The sequence below is a fragment of the Lipotes vexillifer genome, unplaced genomic scaffold (assembly GCF_000442215.2).
Source record: "Lipotes vexillifer unplaced genomic scaffold, Lipotes_vexillifer_v1.1 scaffold397, whole genome shotgun sequence".
Taxonomy (NCBI): domain Eukaryota; kingdom Metazoa; phylum Chordata; class Mammalia; order Artiodactyla; family Lipotidae; genus Lipotes; species Lipotes vexillifer.
In genome coordinates, this window is record NW_006772681.1 from 211,853 (window position 1) to 227,449 (window position 15,597).

The following is a 15,597-nucleotide window of genomic DNA, read 5'->3' on the forward strand; positions in this document are numbered from 1 at the left end:
GGAGAGGCCGCAACAGTGAGAGGCCCGCATACTGCAAACAAACAAAAAAAAAAAATAGAGAGAGGGAAGGAGGGAGAGTGGGAGGGAGGCAACATTGCCTTTACCGCAAATGTCCGGCAAATTCACACCCACTCTATACATACAGGTGTTTTTACACGAACAGCGCAACCACACATTATTCTGCTCCCAAGACAATACCTCATCAATATCCTCCAAGTCAGCGCATGCTCGGAACATGGCTCATTCTTAATCCCACCCCAACCCCCATCCCCAGATGGATACTCAGGTTGTCCCTGGTGTCTCTCTGAGACACACCAGGCTGCTATCCGCCTCCACGTACACAACCCTGTACACCTTGGCAAGGCTTTCTAGAGACTCAGTTTCCCCAGGTTGGAGGGTCTGTTCAGGGTCGGAAAGCTGTTGTCAAGAATTCATCAATATGGGACTTTTCTGCCCTGTTGCTTTTTTTGTGTGTGTGTGCGGTACGCGGGCCTCTCACTGTTGTGGCCTCTCCCGTTGCAGAGCTCCAGATGCACAGGCTCAGCAGCCATGGCTCACGGGCCCAGCCGCTCTGCGGCATGTAGGATCTTCCTGGACCGGGGCGCGAACCCGCGTGCCCTGCATCGACAGGCGGACTCTCAACCACTGCACCACCAGGGAAGCCCCTGTTGCTTTTTTTAAAACTATTTTTTATTGGGGTGAAATATATATAACATTTGCCATCTTGACCGTTTTTAAGTGTACAACTCAGTGGCATTGATAACATTCACAATGTTGTGCAACCATCACCACTTTCCATCTCCAAAGCTTTATCCCCCCAAAACTAAACTCCCATTAGCAATAGCTCCTCCTTTCCCCCTCTTCCCAGCCCTGCTCACCTCTAGTCCACCTTCTGTCTCTAGGAATTTGCCTGTTGTAGATATTTCCTAAGAGTGAAACACAAAGGGCAAATATTATGTGAACCCTGTTGCTTTTTATCTTCCCCTCCCCAGACACTCTCCCCATCCGGGCACCAGCCTGCCAGAGGGGAGCAGAGCAGAGGAAAACCAAGAGGGGAAATTCTGGCTTTTAGGTTCAAGAAGGAAGATGCAGAAGAGTGTCTACTGAAGGAGCATTTCTTCCTGCACCCAGGGAATTAAAACAAGGAAAGTGGTCTAAACTAGGAGGAGGGGAGGGGTCAGAGAGTGGAAGGGAAAGTTAGAAGTGGATGAAAGCCTCCAGGAAAGGACACACGTGTTGAAGACTGCTCGGGGTTAGCGCTAAGTATTGGACCTCCGGTGAGATTTGGGATCTGAAAGCAAAGGCGACCTGGGCCCCATTTCCGGTCTGCAATCCTGTCGCGCTAGCAGAGTTGGCAGAAGGCAACATACATCAGCCTGTATATCACTCTAAGGCCACAACTTTTCATGGCTCTGGAGTAGCGTGGAGGAACAGTCCACTCTTTCTGTGCTTCTGAGAACAGAGCAGTGAGCTGTCAGACAGAGCGGGGGTCTCAATGTCGCAGACAAATCCATCACTGGCCTCAGACACCGCCACAGACACCATCCTGAGGGGAGGGGTGACGACCCAGCTGAAACTGACTACATAAGCACCCATCAACCCCAAATACAGTGCCTCCCAAGGAAGAAGGGGGTTAGAGAAGAAATTTTAATTGGCTGAGGGCCCCCTCAAGTGGTGAATTTATCTTGAATTAACTGGAAATAATTTTCTGCCCAACTGGTTAATTTTCTGCATAATTGGGAGGGAGGGGGCGGTATGGCGACAGAAACCAGATTCAGTTACAGAATAACAAAAACTTACATTTCTTGCCCAGCTGAGTTCTGAGGGCTAAGAAACCCAAAGCCATTGCTCAGATTTTATATCTCAATGGCATTTCTGAATTTTTCTCCATAAGCATTGTAACAATTTGTGCTCCCCTAACGGACATGCAAGTATGACATTTCCCTACCCCCACGCCAATACCCATTGCCAAGCTGAAATGTCAAAAAAAAAAAAAAAAGAAAAGTTCACTTCTTTCTGCCCGAACAATCAGTTACATGCACTTGTCCATGGCATGATGAATTCTGTCCACACCATCTCTTGGTGCAGAAGTGGGAAGAGAATACCAAACCAATGTTGATGGATTTCGAACGGCAAGTTTCTGGTTGGGAAAATATTGTGGTTCCAGGAGAGGTGTTGTTCCTTCGGGGGTTGTGAAGATCATGTTCAGGGCAACAATCACATGGAGATGACTTTACTGGAAGAGAGCTGGGATGCTCTAGGACAGAGCCCAGGAGATGCTCCCCCCGCCCAGCAGCCCAGCTCTCAGCATTCTCCTCTCCTGCAGACCCATTTTCCTACCAAGGATCATTACCATCGATCAGGATGCCTACCTGGGCACCCACTCTAGGTCCTCTGCCATCAGTCGAGACCTTTACCTCTTTCTTTGCAGAAGTGCACAGACTCTCAAGGTTGGAGGAGGCTCAAGTTCAACTATGTAACAGATGCTTAAACTCCTCTGTGGCCGTATCAACGATGGAGTGCGCCTTCCTTCCCAACACAGCCCATCCCAGCCCTGAAGCCCTGACTGTAGAAAGTCCTCGTCACTAAGAGCTGGAGTCTGGGTGTCTGTAGGTTCCACATTCCTCCAGGGACACAGAGTGAGTGGAAGCCCCTTTCACACGTCAATTCTCATTTCTTCGAGAACGGCATTCTACCCACATATATGTTACAAGTTTCCTAGGGCTGGCATAGCAAAGTACCACACACTTGATGGTTTAAAATAACAAGAAAGTATTGTCTCACAGTTCTGGAGGCCAGTCCAAAATCAAGGTGTCAGGAGGATTGATTCCTTCTGGAGGGTCTGAGGGAGAATTTGTCCCAAGCCTCTCTTTGAGCTTCTGGGGGCCACTGGCAATACTTAGCGTCCCTTGGCATGAAGATATGTCACCCCAATCTCTGCCTCTGTCTTCACATCTCCTTCTCCTCTGTGTTTCTCCTCTTTTTCTTATAAGGTCACAAGTAATTGGATTTAGGGCTCACCCAGGTAATCCAGAATGATCTCATCCTGAGATCCTTAATTACATCTGCAAAGGTCCTTTTTCCAAATAAGTTTATATATTAGTCTGTTTGGGCTGCTATAAGGAAATGCTACAGATAGGGTAGCTTATAAACAACAGAAATTTCTTTCTCACAGTTCTGGAGGGTGGAAGTCTGAGATCAGAGTGCCAGCATGGCTGTGTGTGGGTCCTCTTCCTGATTCATAGCCATCACCTTTTCCCATGTCCTCACATGGTAGAAGGGGCTAAGGAGCTCTGTGGGATCTCTTTTATAAGGGCACTAATCCCATTCATAAGGGCTCCATCCTCATGACCTAATCACCTCCCAGAGGCTCCACCTCCAAATACCATCAGTTTTGGGGGTTAGGATTTCAGCGTGAATTTGGGGGGGGACACAAACATTCAGACCATAGCAGGTCACATTCACAAGTTCCTGGTAGACATATCATTTGGGGCTCCATCACTCAACCCAGTACACACTACAAGCTCTTTATTCTGCAAACAGAGCAGCCTCTGTCTTCCTGCTGTTCCTCAAGTTGCAAAATGTCAAGTCCATTCTAATCCCATTGGTACTGGTATGGTCCACCTAATTGTGCCATATACCAGTAGACTTTTTCTCTTCACTTTTTCTCTCCCTCCCCCTTGCTTTCCACATCTACATTTTTTCTCTCTGTTGTACATCTGGGCTTTTTAGATACAGTTTTCCATTTACATTTCTCTCTCCACTCCCCCCATAATAATCATAACTGTCATTACAAATGTTACATCTTTGGGGCTATAGGCAGGAGAAGTGGTGACATTAGTGAAAAATGCAGAAGAAAGAGTTTAACCCACAAGTACACATGCTCCTCCCTCAAATGCACACAGCGTGTGCTATTGCAAGTGCACTTACATGTAGCAGGTGTATGGCCATATGTGTGCACACATTAATATGCATACGTGTGCATGCAGGCCATGTGGCCATGATACATGCTTGGCACTTGCACATGCATGCACAAACATGCAGGATTCCTGTGTATGGTATATGTGCTGCAACATGTCTGTGCATGCATGTTGTGTGGACGTTATACATGCTATAGTGTTGCACATGCATGCACAAACATGCCCAGGCACATTTGTATACATATGTGCTGTAGTGCGTGCATGTCTGTGCACACACATGCCGTGTGTAAATGGTGTGTGCCATAGCCAGCGCGCACGCTCACACACACACAGGCTATGTGGGCCCCGGGGTTCCATGGTCCAGGCCTACATCAAGCCAAGAGATGTGGGTCAAACAGCAGCCAAGCCAGGCTTCCCCCCCAGCCAGTCCTCCCTCCCACTGGTCTCAAGAAACAAAGACAGTTTAGCAAGAACTCCCCAGCTAAGCATTTTTTTTAAGACCTTCAGCCAGCAGCTGCCTGGCTGAGCTGAACGTCTCACTTTATTAGTGAGTTTGGCCTTGGGTGTCTGGCTGTTTGATCAATCCTGCCGGGGGTCAGTGATATTTCCTCTGGGCCCCCCGCCCCCGCCCCTGCATCCCTGTGCACCCGATGAACAGCGGTGCCCCTGGACCGCTGATCACCTATTGATTTTCCAGCTGGAGGCTGCATCCGCCGCCAGCTGCCATCTCCAGCCCTGTCACCGGAACCCCTTGGTGACTAACGGATCCCCCGGGCCCCTCCCCAGCACCCCCTCACTTCAGACCCAGCTCCCCTCCCCGCAGGCCCACCCTGTCCAGCTCGCTTTGTCTGTGTTCAGGCTCTGCCCTGTCTCTCAGGGCTGAGTACTAGGGCCACAGACACCAAAGTCAAGGTCTTTTCCCAGTGACTCCCCCTAACCAACCCAAGCAACCTGGATTTGAATCCCAACTGTGTGACCTTGGGCAAGTCACTTCAAGCCCGCTGTGCCTCAGTTTCCTCATCTGTAAAGCTGGGGCATATTAGGACCTACCCATCATGTGTATAAGCCAGCAGTTTCTAAAGTATGTCCTGTGGACCTCTGGGGGTCCCCTCCCAGAATGTCCCTAATAGTTAAAACTATGTTCATAATAATACTAAGATGCTACTTTTTTTTTTTGCTCTCAATTAAAGATTTTTTTTTACTCTCAGTGTAGTGTTCCAGTGACTACATGAAATGTGATATCACAAACCTTGAAGGCAGAAGCAGGTATGAAAACCCAGCTGTTTTCTATTAAGCCTGACATTATAGAGGTTTGCAAAAATGTAAAACAATGCCATTGCTTCCTTCTCCCTAAAATATTTGTGTTGGGAAATAGTTATTTTTTATAAAATATTTATGTTAATATGTAATGTGTTTATTATGGTGATTTTAAATAAATAATGAACAAATATTATTACAATTTCTCAGTTTAACTCCTCGAATGGTAAATAGTGACAGATACAGCCCACATTAACAAAAGCTCTGAGATTCTCAATAATTTTTAAGAGTGTAAAGAGTTCTTGAGGCCAGAAAGTTTGAGAACTGCTGATACAAGATGCCAGCACAGCACCTGGTCACTGCAGTATTATTATGATTATGACTGAGTAACTATCATTGGGGGTAAATATCAAGGGGTGATTTCCCCCCCTGAACTGGGGGTTCTCAGGGATGTGGGATGGGGAGTGGGGGTTGCTGGAGACCCTGATTAGGGATTTAGTCCCTGCAGCCAAATGGCAAATGTGGGTTCCCTCTTCTGGCTCCGAGAGCTCTCCATCCTCACCTGGCACTCACTGTCAACTTGGGGTGCTCGGCCCTACTGCCATGGGAAGGGAACACCTGGCTGGCCTGTGACCAGGCACCTGGTGCTGCCTGCACCACGTGCTGCAGCCGTGCTCAGAGGGTTGAAGTTGGTGCCAACAGGGCAGAAGAGGGTAATAATAATAGCTCCTCCTTGCTTAGCATCCAGGTGTGTCAGGCACTGTCGTAAGCATTTTAGAAAAGTTAAGTCATCTGATCGCTGCAACAATCTTATGCGGTTGTTTTAAAATGTGCCTGGGATTTTGTTGCAATCAGGTATGCTAGCTTGACAGACAAGGAGGCAACGTCTTAAAAGAAGAGTTTACTAATCCCAGTTTCCAAGAGGAGGGGGCATGTCCCACCATGCAGGGCCACATGGAAGCAGAGGAGGGAGGGGAAAGCATGGGCCAGAGCCTTTATTGTGGTTTGCAGAGGAAGGAATGGGCGAGACAAGGTAAGCAGTTCAGGGTTGGCTGGTTTGAATAATTTAGTGGGCTCCAGGCTACAAGGGGCTGTCACTAGCTGTCTGATACCTGTACCTGGCCCTGGGGTGATGGAGGGCAGGGAGAATATCAGCTTGGTGTGTGAGATAAAGGAGATGATTGGGGTGTGGGCTCTGGATTGATGTACTTGCAGGTGAAAAGTGTGCTCCAGCTAGTGGTTTACTAGGAATTACCTAGACCTGGGAGTGGCAGTCCCTCCGTGGGCTGCAAGATGCCAAATCATCATAAAACACACACACACAAAAGCATGAATAATACAGAGATGTACTATTATTATCTTCTTTTTAAGGCAAGGGGCTAAGTGTCCTGCCCAAGACCCACAGCTGGGAAGTGGTGACAGCAGGTCTTGAACCCTTGAATTGTGGCTCAAAGGCCAGCACAGCTCACTGGCCAGTCTCCAACACACCGGGACCTGGACTGGGCTGGAGCCAGGCCCCAAGAGCCCTTGGCTGTGGCCATGGCCTCAACCTCCTGGCCCTGGCACAGATGGGCACCGTTCTGTGGTCAGGCTGTAGATCTGAGCACCATGACCTTGGGCAATGCTCCCTGGTGGGTGCTATTCCTCCTGTACTTGGGTCACTACACAGGCACTTTGGCCACTTCAGGCTGCAGGAAGGATGGCCACAATGAACAAAAATGCAGACAAGGGGTGCCCTGGGATGCTTTGCACATCCCACTGGCCCCTCAGATTTACTACTGCCCACCTGCTCCCCATACCACGTCCCCAGGTCTGCAAGGACCCTGACGGTGGGGCAGGGGGCTCTGAGGGTGGCCACCTCCCAGAGGCGGGCCTTACACCCTTCCTCTACCTGCCCCAACTCGACTCTGAAGGATCCTGGCAGGCCCCGTCAATAATTAGAACGCCATAAAGCTTAGCTGGTACTATTTGATTTCTGTTGTTGTTTGTAGCATCATGAATTGTAAACTGGGGAGAGTCATGTCTTGACTACCGGGAGGTGGTCAAGATTCAAGGACCTGCGCAGGGCAAGTCCAGCTCTGAGCAGAGTGGGCAGAACAGGGGACTCAGTCGTGGGCGGTGCGGGGGAGGCTCCTTCCTTTCCGAGGCGCTCAGGCCGGGACCAGGGCAGCGGGAAGCGGGCCCGGTGGGTAGGTAGCCAGAGTGGGCCGGGCAAGGGCAGGGGTCTGCCCCGCTCTGGGCACTCCCCCGCCTCCGGACCCAGAACAGGACTGGGGAGTCCCGGCCGCGGAAACGCGGGGCGCCAGCGCCCCCTGCCGGCGACAGCGTGCAGCACCGGCCCGAGCGTCCCGCCGCCTCCGCCTGCGCTGGGGGCGCGCGAGGTACCCTAGGCTCAGCAACCGGGGCCGGGACTCGGGGCGGGCACCAGCCTCGCCCTGAGCAGGGACCGTGGCTCTGCAGGCTGGCCCACCGCCGAGAGCACGGGCAAGCCCGGGGGGTGGGGACCCAGCGCGATATGCATCCGCCTTGGCCAAGGCCCCTGGCCCTTGAGCCTCAATTCTTCCTTGCAAGGAACAAAGGAGCGGGGGATTATCTTCCCCCAAGGCAGTGTCCTTGCAACCTTGTCCTTGACGGTGTCCCTGCCTTCCCTCCTGTCCAGCCCCGCCCCTGCCGATCCCCTACCCCACGTGCGTGACACTTTCTGTAATTCCAAATCTCAGTATGTCATTCCTCCACTTAAGACCCTTCAGACGGAATGGTTGTCACATAAAACCTTGCTTTCCTGTTAGAATAAACACGGGTCAAACAGACCCAATTTGGCAGAAAATGGAGCTGACCAGCTCAGGGCCACCAACCCCTTAGGAATCACGGGGGCTGGAGGCCCCCAGAGCTTCAGGCTGCTTGGCCAGAAGGGGACCTATTCTCCCAAGGAAATAGCCTTACCAAGGTGGGTTCCATTTCCAGACCAGGCTTCAGAAGCCCATTTAGCCTGTCGTGGCCTGGATCTAATATGGAAGACTGTCTTGTTCTGGGGGCTGCATAAGCATCACCCCAAAACTTGGTGGCACAAAACTACCACTTTATTATGCCCACAGGTTCTGCGGGTTGGGAATCCGGACAGGGCACAGTGGGGATGTCTTGTCTCTGCTATCTGGGGCCTCCTTCACAGTCCTTCACACTGCCCTGCCCCTCCATGTTTGCTCTGCCAGGGTGAGGGAAGCAAGGTACCAAAACACATCCCTTTCCCCTCCGCCCACTGCAAGGCTGGGACCGCCAGGTCTGGGGAGTCACTGCCTCCATGTGGCCAGCAGAGGGCAGCACAGCCCCACTCTGCAGCGACAGACGCTGAGCAGATTGACAGGACCAACCGCGGGATGGAACTGAGGGCCACACTGGGGACCCTCCACATCTCTGGCTAAGGATGGGGTGCAGCCTGAATGTGCAATCATCTTCCAGCATGTGAGCTCCAGGGAGCAGAGACTTGGATATGTGCACTGCCATATCTCCCAGGGCCCCATCTGAAGAAGACGATCAATACGTGTTAGAATGTAGGGGTGAGTGCGGTGAGTGTGCGTGCAGGTCTGGGTGGGCCTGTCCCTGATGCCACCACTCACCTGAAGGGTCCAGCCGCCCCACACAGCTCTTGCTCACACTGGCTCTCCCCTGGGAAGACCCAGGGTCCCGAGCCCCAAGGTCAGGGAGGCTCCACTCCAGGCCTCCGTGGACGCCTCACACACCTACATCCCTCCCCTCTGCTCAGACTCTGGCCACCTCTGCCCATCTGGGCAGCCCTCATCACTTCATCCCCTCCTTTCCTGGGATGTCTTTGCACCTCTCTTATTTAATGAAATGAGGCCTCCTTGACGAGGGTGTGGGGACCTGCAGATCATGGCAGACTGGGGAGGCTAGGATAGGTATGCAGGGAGGGGGCAGCTGAAAGCTTTCTGGGACACAGTCTCCCTGAGAAGAGCAGAGGCCCCAGGTCGCTGAGCAGCTCCTGGCCCCGGGACCTTTCTAGAGCCCCACGATGGCGCTCACCCCAGCAGCACCACACACTTGACTGACTGATGTTCTAAGTTATTATCCTCATTGGACAGATAAGGAAACTGGGATGAAGATGGAAATTGTATCTTACCAAGGGTCACAGAGTTGTCTGATTGTGAGACTGGGAGTCTTCTCCAGACACAAATGAGTGTATTTTGAATTATTCCATTTGTATGAAATTCTAGAAAAGGCAAAGCTAATTGATAGTGGCAGAAAGCAGACTAGTGATGCTTGAGGCCAGGGGGGTGGGGGTGGGGAATTATCTAGAAAAGATCAGGGGGGAAGTCTTTGGATAGAAGTGTTTATACTTGCTTTTGGTGGTCATTTGGGGTTTGTATATTTGTCAAAACTCATTGAACTATCCAAATAAAATGAGTGCCTTCATTATATGTAAATTATACCTCAGTAAAAGTTCTTCGCCTTTTGTTCTTTGGGTTTTTTTAAAAATTTTTAACTTATTTTTTTATTGAAGTGCAGTTGATTTACAATGTGTTCATTTCTGCTGTGCAGCAAAGTGACTGTTATACAAATACATACATTCTTTTTAATATTCTTTTCCATTATGGTTTATCCCAGGATATTGAATATATAGTTCCCTGTGCTATACAGTAGGACCTTGTTGTTTATCCCTTCTATATGTAATAGTTGTTTATTCTATATGTAATAGTTTGCATCTACAAACTCCAAATCCATCCCTCCCCCACCCCTCCTCCCCCTTGGCAACGACAAGTCTGTTCTCTGTGTCTGTGAGTCTGTTTCTGTTTCATAGGTAGGTTCATTTGTGCCATATTTTAGATTCCACATATAAGTGATATCACACGGTATTTGACTTTCTCTGTCTGACTTACTTCACCTAGAATGATAATCCTTAGTTGCATCCATGTCGCTGCAAATGGTGTTGTTTCGTTCTTTTCTATGGCTGAGTTGTTTTCTGTTTTTAATCCAGGTCTTCTGACTCAGATTTCAGTCCACTTGCCCCCCACCACTCAGGAGACATACAGTCGTGCTATCACAGATATGTGTCGTCGTGGCCTGCAAGAGTTATTCATGGGTGTCAGAATGCCATCTGGACACAAACCAGGAGAGCAGTCAGCAGAGTCAGGATGAAAGCAGGACCCTCTCATCCTAATTCTGGCTGGAGCAGACTAATCAACTGGCAAAGATCAAATGTCAAAATTTTATACCATCTGTGTCCCCTCAGAACTGGGATAGGCATTGTCATAGTTCAGGATGGCTGATCTTGGTTTATAAAGCTGGGAACAGGAAACCTGCCCTGTTTCCTTGGCAGATGTGTTTCCATGACCCGACCCTCCCCCCTCGCCCCCCACTTCCCCACCCCGTGCCTCCACCTAATGTCATGTTATATTCTTCTACTAAAACCCCCCCCCCGCCCCGTCGCCACCAGAACAGAGGTAACTGTCAGAATCTCAGTAATTGGGATGAGTAACCGTTCTTCCTTCTGAGTCTCCAGCCCAAGTCAGGAACACGCAGGATGACTGATAACATCCCTTCTCCAAGCAATGAAAAGTTTAGAGTAAGACTTACATTTAATAAGTTCCCTGGTGGCCTCTTCGAATTTGCATGTTGCCTCGTTAACCTGGCCCAGATTTCTCCCCCTACAAGGCAGTTCTTAGAAAACCAGGCATTAAACTGCTCATTAAACTGGTTCTAAATGTCCAGCAAGCCAATAAAAAGGAGAGAGGGAGCCCCACCTCGGGGCGGCAAACAAAGCTGAAGCTCACAAGCTCCTCAGATGATCAAAGATCATCAAAGGATTTTCAAAGCCTTGCCGTATCCTGTTATTTTGGCCTCCAGGCTAACTCGGGCAAGAAGGCTCCAGGAGTACAGTGCCAAGAGCTGAAATGGAGGATAACAGTCCCTGTGGGTTGAGAGCGTCAATTCCATCTTAAGGATGCTGATCAGAAGGAAGGACTCACAAGGATATAATCTGTCTTGGAAATATGGCTAAGCTTTGCCCAGATAAATCCCATGAGCTACCATCCACTCTGGCGTCTGTCTATTCATAAATTTGGGGAGGGCTTTTCCAGTGAATTCATTTGCCTCTCCTGAGAGGGACCACAGGGGCTGCATGCCTCTCCTTCCTTGGTGGTCATCCAAGGCCCACTGCTGTTGCAGGTTTTCAGATGGCCAGTGAAAACTAACTCCACAGTGGAGGTATGTAGAGTTTTCGTTAAAAGGGTATCACAATGAGAACAACAGCTGAGTAGTAAATCGCTGTGATGGAGAATGTAAGCATTAAGGCAGGTCATGGTGGTCCTTGGAGCATCACATCCAGGATAGAAGAGGTTCCAGCACAGATCTGAGCTGAGAGGCCAGCAGCAGGCCCACTGAGGTCAACACTGGTAAGGGTGGCCAACCCTGCATACCTGCCATCTGCCTGGGCCCTTGAATAAGAAAGGATACATGTCAGGATTTCCCTGGTGGTGCATTGGTTAAGAATCCACCTGCCAATGCAGGGGACACGGGTTCGAGCCCTGGTCTGGGAAGATCCCACATGCCACAGAGCAACTAAGCCTGTGTGCCACAACTACTGAGCCTGTGCTCTAGAGCCCACGAGCCACAACTACTGAGCCTGCATGCTGCTACTGAAGCCCGCGCGCCTAGAGCCCGTGCTCCACATCAAGAAGCCACTGCAGTGAGAAGCCGGCACACCGCAACAAAGAGCATCCCCCCTCACCACAACTAGAGAAAGCCCACGTGCAGCAACGAAGACCCAACTCAGCCATAAATAAATGAAAGAAAAGAAAAAAAGAAAGAAAGAAGAAAGAAGGAAAGAAAGAAAGAAAGAAAGAAAGAAAGAAAGAAAGAAAGAAAGAAAGAAAGAGAGAAAGAAAGAAAGGAAGAAAGAAAAAGGAAGGAAGGGACGGAGGGAGGGAGGAAGGAAGGAAGGAAGGGATGGATACATGGCCTAAAACCCAGGTCTCTTGCAGATGAACACATGAGGTGACTTCTTCCATCCTATCTTGCTTCATTTTGCTTTTCATTTTCTTTTGTCCCCATTCCTCACTCCCATCCTCCCCTTACCCACCCACAGGCAACCCTTCTAATGTGCCTCTTTTTGTTTGTACAGGTTTTTGCAAACACTGTATTGTTTCTTGTGTGCATGTATTTTCAGCGTCTGTACATGGTACTACAGCATCTGTTTCTTACTTTTCTCACTCAGCTGCTTTGAAGGTCTGTGCTATATGCTGTCTGTGGCTTGAAACGGCCCCATATACTCCATGACACCACGCTGTCATCCACCGAGTTTTCCTGCACATTCTCCTGGCGATGGGCATTCCTCCACCCCACTCCACCCCCGCCATCTCCACCGCTACCACCCTCCCACCACAACCGCCCTGGGCGAGCCTCCTTACACACGTCTCCTCATGGACCCAGGCGAGGATTCTGTTGGGAACATTTACCCAGACATGGGATTTCTGCATTGGGTGACAGGCACACACTTCATTTGATGAGTTGTGCCAGATGGTTCTCCATCGGTCCTCACATCCCTGCCGACACCTGGCATTACCCACCTTTGCAAGTTCTGCTAAACTGATGGGTGCAAAGTGATACTGGATTGTTGCTTTAACTTTGTGTTTCTCTGATGATTAATTTGAACAGCTCTTCATAGGCTTGGTAGACTTTGGGGTCTGCTTCTATAAATTGTTCATTCCCTTTTGCCCATTTTTTCCTGTTGGGCTTTTTCTTATTGTATATTCCTTTACTTTTTTTTTTTAAAGAAGATGTTGGGGGTAGGAGTTTATTAATTTTTTATTTATTTTTGCTGTGTTGGGTCTTCGTTTCTGTGCGAGGGCTTTCTCTAGTTGTGGCTAGCGGGGGCCACTCTTCATCGCGGTGTGCCGGCCTCTCACTATCGCGGCCTCTCCTGTTGCGGAGCACAGGCTCCAGACGTGCAGGCTCAGCAGTTGTGGCTCACGGGCCTAGTTGCTCCGTGGCATGTGGGATCCTCCCAGATCAGGGCTCGAACCCGTGTCCCCTGCATTAGCAGGCAGATCCTCAACCATTGCACCACCAGGGAAGCCCCCTTGTACATTCTTGACAGTGAATCTTTTGCTGGTTTCAACCATTGCAAACATCCTCTCTCCCACTCTCACACCTACTGTTAGGCCTTTTGCCAACCACAGACACAAATTAAGCAAACTAAGATATAAAGGAAGAAAGTAACTGAAGTAAAATGGAATGGGAAGTAAATTGTTAAGGTGAGTTTAAAACTAATAAGTTAAAATGAAAAAAATGAAAATAGTTGAAGAAAATATTTATAGAAAAAAAACCAACAAGTGACTGAGATTTTTTTAACCTAAAAGTACAAAATAAAACTGAGAAACAAATAAGTAGAGTGTAAAGAAGACCAAGAAGTTAAAATAAATGTGAAGGTAAAAATGCTTTTTAAAACAGCATAAACAGGAAGCAAATCGCATACATCTACATACTTTCTTAAACTTCATGGCAAAAAGGGAAATGACGCAGAAGCCAGAGAAATAAAGGTTAAAGGGACAAAGCATACACACACATGAAAACAAAAAACAAAGAGCTAAGAGTAAACAGTGTCAGGGCAGGTACTAAGAAAACCCGACTGTAGTTCAGAACTGAAAACAAAGCAAGTGGAAATGGAGAGAAAAAGGCTCAAAGGAACCAACTGAAGGCAGACTGGTAATTCCTTACCAGCCAAGTCCTGCCCCTGGAGGCCCTGGGGTCCAGGTGGAGTGGGCCGGAAGCAGGGTCCTGGGCAGCCTTTCGATCATGTAATGGTTCTCCCCATCAGTCTGGGGCCAGGGAAAATCCTGGCCAGGACCTAGACCATGGTCCATGGACAAGCCGTGGGCAGCGGCCCATGCTGGGCCTTCGCCTGGCTATGGAGATTCTGGGGCATTCTCCCCAGCAAGCCCCTCACCACCACACCAACCGCTTCGTGAATCTCCCAGCCTCTCTGGCTCACTCCCTGCCCTCGGCTAAGCCCACAGGTGAGGCTGAGGCCACCCATGCCACAGGGCCAGGGAAAATGATGCCATGGAATCTCTTTGGTAGGCAAGAAGACAGCCTGTTTGAACAAGTTCCATACCACCCAAGAACACAGAAGGCAACATCCCTGTGACTCACCAGAGGTGCCAGAACATCCCCTTGGCTTGCCAGACAGAGCAGTGGCCGTGAGGATCCAGGGACAAACCCTCTCCAGGACACCTCCACCCAGACTAGCTACTCGCCCCGAAGTGGCCGGCTTGAGTATGAAATGATTTGATTGGCTATTTCCAGTTCCAATGACAGGAAAAAAGAGATTAAACAGATAGGAAATCCAGAGTTCCATCATCCTGTTTCAGCACAAGTTGGAAGGCTGAGGAAACATCCAGGTGATTCACTGGAGAGTGGGAAGTATCTGATCTTATCTAAAGGTGAAGTAAGGGATCTGCAGGCTGGTGCTGCTGCTTTGAATCCTTCCAATTATGTAAAGACAGGCAGTCCTCCTACTGCTCCAGAAGTTCACTTGCAATTCAGCTGCTGGCAGGGCAGCCCGTTTCCCCAGAGCTATGATGCTTGGTGCTGATGTTGCCAGCTGGCCCGCACAGTCCACTTAGCCCACAATCGAGTGGCTCCTGGACTTGGGGATTTCATCAACAGTTTTTGTTTTGAATTGGTTTTTAATTGGGAGACTGATGTAAGATTGTTGATGTTTTATTTTTCCAAGGAAAACATCTTTTTAAACTACCATCTAATATCACCATCATTTTCTAAAAGAAAGAACATTTTCTAAAAGAAAGAACATTTTGGCACACACACACACACAAAACTAAAGGATGGGACGATCTTTTATATAGAATAACTTTAAGCTTTACGAAACGCTTATTATGACATTTGTCACTTGGAGAGGGCAGTCGGGAAAACTCTTCGTGGGCCGACATCGGTGCTCACCATCACAGCCTGCCTGGAGCTGAATTCCAACCCCACTGATCAGAGCTTTACAGGAACAGGCCAGTGGTCTTGGGGTGGATCCTGGTATAGGTTAGGGTACCACCTGCATAAAATCTGTCACTCAAGTCTGATGCTCCTCCTGACTGCCCAGCTGGTGACTCACCTCCCTCCCTGGGTTGATGTCCTCATGACATCTGTCTCCTTTATCAGTGGTTCCCAATCCACCACATGACTAGAATCATCTGGACTGGAGCTATTCCAACTGCAGACTCCCAGGTCCCACAGTCAGAGATCTGGTTCAATAGCTCCAGGATGGGGTCTCTCAGTCATCCGAATTTAGGCACCTCAGACCTGTGCCGCACCACTCAACCCCATGAAATGAGTGACCAGAAGCCATCAGCACTGCGTCCTGAAAAACAGAGCTGGGAACAGGCACAGAAGGCAAGGG